This window comes from Staurois parvus, unplaced genomic scaffold, assembly GCF_062004578.1.
Source record: "Staurois parvus isolate SC_StPar_1 unplaced genomic scaffold, SC_StPar_1.0 ptg000052l, whole genome shotgun sequence".
Taxonomy (NCBI): Eukaryota; Metazoa; Chordata; class Amphibia; order Anura; family Ranidae; genus Staurois; species Staurois parvus.
In genome coordinates this window covers 8,174,577-8,180,576 of record NW_028317848.1, presented here as the reverse complement: position 1 = coordinate 8,180,576, position 6,000 = coordinate 8,174,577, and positions in this window count along the sequence as shown.

Sequence of the window (6,000 nt, the reverse complement as noted above, 5' to 3'; positions counted from 1 at the left end):
GCAGCGCTACTCATGCATGCGCAGTGGGCAGTGGCTGTAAAGCCTCAAGCTGTCACATCTGGGTGCCCACACTTAGGATGCTGGCGCTGGGGAGCGAGAAACGCCGGTGAAAGGGGCTGCGGTGAATACACTGCTGGATTGTGGAACAGGAGAGTGACTGTTTTTTAAAAGTCAGTTTTTGTAGCTGCTAACTTTTTTTATTTTTTGTAGGTTTGACTAGAGCTCTGCTTTAAGAATATATTTACTGTATAGTCATGTTTCACTCTATATGTAAGCATAACTTTGTTTTCTCATGCATTCCAGCTTAAGAGAACAATAATAAAAAGAACATGTGCAGTTCTATTTGCAACACAGTAACATCCTGGCAATTATAGCAATACACAATGGGAAAATAACAGAAGCCACATGGAGTGTACTGACTCCAAGCAGATATATTACCTAAGTCAGTACAAAATACAGAGGATCTTTTCATATTGCATTAAGTGGATAAGATACACTATACCCAGATGAGAAGAAATGTTAAAACATCATGTTCTAGTGACAAAACTGAACAGAACATTGAAAAAGCTTCATCAGTTCCTTGTTTTATGATGTTCTGTCACTATTGTCCCAGGAATTAATGTGTAAGGCTTCCAGAGAAAACTGAATTCCTCAAGGAACATCCAGGAATCAACAAAATTGGCAATTAAATAATGAATAACATGCGTCTCCTCTATAGCAGCCAATGAGCTTGTCTCTTTCCTTTTCTTAATCTTCCAGAAATTAGAAAGGGTAAATCTGAGGCTAAATTATTAACAACGCTGTGATCTGTTTGGACCCATCCACTCTGCCCTTACTGTCTATAGGCATGAATGCAAACTTATCTTCTTTGTGCTAAGCAATACGTTATTGCTGTGCCACAGATCCAATGGGTAGTGTTTTGGCCTGTAACTTAGATAGCGTTGCTGGATGGACTAAAGCCTGCCTTACACAGTCAAGTTGTTGAGTATAGTATTCCCTCTATATGTATGCTGAATGCTCATATTGATGGGTTGCGTTAGACTGGCTTTGGTATTATCCACAAAAAGATGGAATTCTAGTAATCTTGGATAAGTTAATAGCTGTAACCACATGCTCCTCATAGCTGTGATAAAGACAGTAATTGGTGTGACAGACCGCCTGTCACTCTGATAGGGTGATTCTCTCAAAGAACTGCTTCCTCGCAGCTAGGACACAGGAGCAAGATATTATAGCTGGGCATCGTACCCAAGACTAGGCAACATTAGCTTAGGTACAAAACTGAAACTACTTTATTGAACAGAAATACAGGTTTTTATATACTTCAGCAATAGGGGCAGCCCCCACATGAACAATAAAACCAAATATTACACATTGGGATACACATCCCACACTGATTAGGTAAGAGCATGTTCACATTATCCTAAACAGTGCAAACAGTAACCAGTACAGCTAACAGCTAACAGTGATCTAATTAACAGTAAGCTAATCAACAGCTAGCAACTAACATCTAACTCCCTCAAGAGTTGGTCCTGGCCAGCTCAGTAGATTGCTTTAAAAAAAGTCCTGGATTCTTTGTTAGACACACAGAATATAACTGGATACTAACATTTATAAGTAAAGTTGATCCAGGGAATGTCAAATTGCCTCCTAGGGGATCAGGAAGGAATTTTTTTCCCTGCAGGAGCAAATTGGATCATGCTTTGCTGTGTTTTTTGCCTTCCTCTGGATCAACTGTTGGTATAGGATTATAACTTTTTTTTTTTATTTAATGGTTGAACTGGATGAACTTTTGTCTTTTATCAGCCAGACTAACTATGTAGCAGTGATCTAATTTACAGTAAGCTAATCAACAGCAAAGCACCCAGACAAGCCTGGGAGCCCACCCCTGAATACACAAAGTACATTACACGTGCTGTCTTTCAGGTGTTTGCTTTCACTTGTCTAATCTGTCCATCATAAGACAAAACTCATACAGTATTACAAGTTTCTGAAAAGTGGAATTCATCTATCTTCATAGATTTATTGAGGGAGATTGTTGATAAATATTTCTATTCCAAGTAGAGGAGCTTCTCCAACCCAGTCTGCAGGAGGGCCCCATATTACCTCTGACCATTAACCTGCATAAGATTAATATTACACCTTTCCATCCACTCCAGAAGGGAAGCTGTATTGTCTTTACTTAATCCAAGCCTCTCTCTCAGCATTCATCACGTTGTTGTCCATTATTAGAGAATGATCTGCTCTCTCCATGGGCCCTAATCAGTGGGTAGAAGGCTAGCCCCTAGTCCCCTCCAAAAGCCCCTGCCTGGTTGGGTCTGTCACAATTGGAAATCACCTGACATATTCTGACTATGCATGCTCATGTCAGACGAAGAGAGCAAAGTTCAGTTCATATTTCTGAATGATCAACCTTTAATCCCGTGTTTCCAAACCCTCAGACTGTCCCACATATGGTGATTAATGTATGGGCTAAAACTTTGTTATGTTCACATTATCCAGTAAAAAGTACTAAGCTGTACCAGTGTGGTGATGCTTTTATTCCTTTGGGTACCAGTAGTGGTCATTATAGTTTTTCCTTTAGCAATATACGAGTCATAGTGTCCTTTATGTCCTTTTTGGAGTGCCATCTCCTTTGCCCTACATGGGCTGATACATCATTTCTTGGCTTCATTATAAAGGGAAGATTCCGATAAAATTGGTAGCATTATCTTTCTACATAGCACCACACATTTTTTTTCTTCTACAAAAAATAAATAGTTTGTCAAAATAGCCTCCCTCAGCATCAGTAATGCTTTTTCACATGCAACATTGAGTTAGTCAAGGCCATTTGGCCCAAATAGCCCAAAGTGCGATACTACGTGTGAAACGACTGTTGGGCAGGCTGATTGCTTTTTTTTCCTGCAATTGATACCTGAGTAATGAACTGCTAAAGGAAGATTTGAATGTCTCAGATTTCAGGATGCAGAATTCAACTTAAATCCTTTTTTTTTTCAACTGTGGAGCACTGGAACTGTGGCATTGTCAGATTAATGTAATGTGGTTAACTGTTATTTTTTTTACCAGTTTTTTCCCACTAATCTGAATATTAAATGCCTATTTTAAAGTACTCCTTCATGAACCTTCTATACATTTTCCTTAGTTGGGAATCCAAATAGACGGCCTTAGAGAGAGCTCTCCCATGCTTGAATTCTGCTGTCCACCTTTTTACAGTAGTATATTAGAAGGCATCATTTCCTAGTGTTGCCATTGTATCTGCATGAATGTTCTTTTGCTGAAACCCCTTTTTATGTATACAGTATGCTTCATTACAGCTTTGAGCTCCTACTTCTCAGTTTTTGTTCATGGGTTCACTCAGTCACCTTCTGAAAGAGAAAAAAAAACTAAAAATGATCATAAGTAAAAAAGTTGACAGCTGGTTTACAAGCATTTAAATACATGCATTATTACACATTAAAAAAAGACAGTCCTACAACTCTTCCCTTCTGTTTATACTGTAAACCCATGGGACCTGTATGGTATATAGCACCTGTGAAAGCCTCATGATATACAGTGCTTTACACTGGGCACTGATCTGTCACTTCTTGTTAACAGTCTACAAACACTCGACTGGACAAAGAACAAAGCCACACATAAACATAAAGGATAGACTACTTGTAAAATGGTTACGTACTAAATGCCATGTCCATTCACATTCTGTTTTAGTATGTTTAATAAAATTGTTGTGTTCTTTTGCCATATATATTGCAAAAACATGCATTTTAACACAAACAAAATTGCAGGAAGGCAGTAATATACTGTAGATGTTGTTCAGATGCTGTACAGGACACCATAGCCTGCAGAATTGCTTGCGTCTTGAAGACATATTGTCCTTTTCTTTCCTGGATTCAAGTCACAGAAAGCAGATGTTTTAGTTTTGTGTGTAGCCAAAAGCATTTGTAAAGTGGATTTCCAGCTGAAAAAAAAAAGTCAGCAGCTACAAAAACTGTAGCTGCTGACTTTAAATACAGACACTTAGGTAAGTGTCCCTCAGTCCAGCGGTGTCCTAACCACGGCTGGTTTCACCGGCAGTCTTCTCTCCCTGGCGCCGACATCTTTAGTGTGGGTACAGCTTTCAGCTTCACAGCCAGGTGCCCACTGCACATGTGCTAGAAGCGCTGCGCTTTGTGAATGGCCCCGTAGTCTTCTGGGACCTGTCACGGGGAAGAGGGGGGGAGACAACTTCCACTTCCGATCACCTAGGTGATCTCAGCGGAAGTGTGAGCGAGTACCTGTCAAATTCAAGACCCCAAAGGTGCCAATCCTTAATGGGCAGCGGGGGTCAAAGCATTAAAGCGGAACTTCCCCTTTTGGATGGAGCTCCGCTTTAAGGAGGGATAAAATAAATGGAGGGACTTGTAGGAAGAAGTGATATTAGGCTGTCCTATAATTTGAGTTTTTTTTTCACTAACATGTTTAAAGCCAATCACACACAAATTCACAATTCAAGTATCCATACTGCCCTTGCCTATTAGTTATTCACTTATTTTCCATGATCCTCCTTTCCAAAAAGGGATTTACAGTAAGAATTTGATAATTTGCCAGAATCATACTACCTTTCTCCTACAGTGGGATTCTGTACAGTATATTCAAATCTGACATTACCCTTAAAGTTGTTCTAAAGGCTGAAGTCTTTTTACCTTCATGCATTCTATGCCACAGAGCTGGCTCGGGAGCGAGCATGCATGAGTGATCCCAGAGCAGGCTGCTTCCTCTGTGGTGAGGAGAGAGGAGCTCCAGCGGGGGACCCAAGAAGAGGAGGATCAGGGCTGCTCTGTGCAAACCCATTACAGAGAGCAAACATGTTTGTTACTTTTTGTTAATCTAAAAATTTAGTATTATTTTACTTCACAACACTTTACCACACTTTACCACAAGGATGAGGATCTTTAGCCTGGCAACCGTATTTTTAAACTCTCATTAGACTCACCAGAAAATAATGATGACTTTTAGAAAATAAGGACCTTTACCAGGTGTGTTAACTTACTGGATTGAGCCTATTATTTCTGTGAAGGTTCTCACTAATTAAGGTGATGGAATAGCTAGTAGTAGTTAGTCACAGTCAAGTGGATTTTGTTCTGTAATATTGAAGATGTTTTGTAACCTATCTAAGCCACTTTGCTTGGATAAGATACGAAATGTCTTCAACATTACATAACAAGTCCAGTTGAAGGTGACTTACTACTATTAGTTTATTATGCGTTTCTAAACGGTTCTTATTATGGGCAATCTGAAAAGAAAAGAGCATGAGAAAATCAGATGACATAAAAAAGAACACTTGCTAACGCTTGCTATAAAGAAAGTTGGGCTCCCAAATGAAAATAAGGAATTTTTATTAAAAAAAAAAATAGTGAAATTAAAAGTTCATATCTTGTAACATGTTACTTGTTATACCTTTATTTAGGGTATAACGTGTACCATGTTACTTTGGGGCAGTCCCGCACATCCCCCCCAATCCCAGGCGGAAGATCCTCTCCCCGCGCCCACTGTCACATTTTACAAAACAGCAGGACTATACAGGGCCACACATGCGTGTCATTTATTCAGAGATCAGTGAATAAATGAGCTACAAGTCTCGGCTGCCACCTCGGCAGATGGCTTGCAGTTTTCAATGAACTATGAGGGTGCTGATGAGAGACCTCATAGTTCATTGACTCTTCCAGCACTTCACTCACTGCCCATATGAGAGGTACAGGTAGACAGCTGTAACGAGTGTCTGCAGAAGCCTCACATTTCACCCACGGTCCACTGATCATGGGTGCAATGCTTTGCAGACTTCAGTGTAAAAAAAATAATAAATGCACATTCAGCTGGTCCTCCTCCCAGGGGGAGGTTTGGTATGCATGATAGTCCCCAGGCTCCTGATCACAATCTTGGATAATTCAATTTTATAATATAAGGTATATTTATCATGAAAATGTTTATGTACTTATATATACACTGCTCAAAAAAATTAAAGGAACA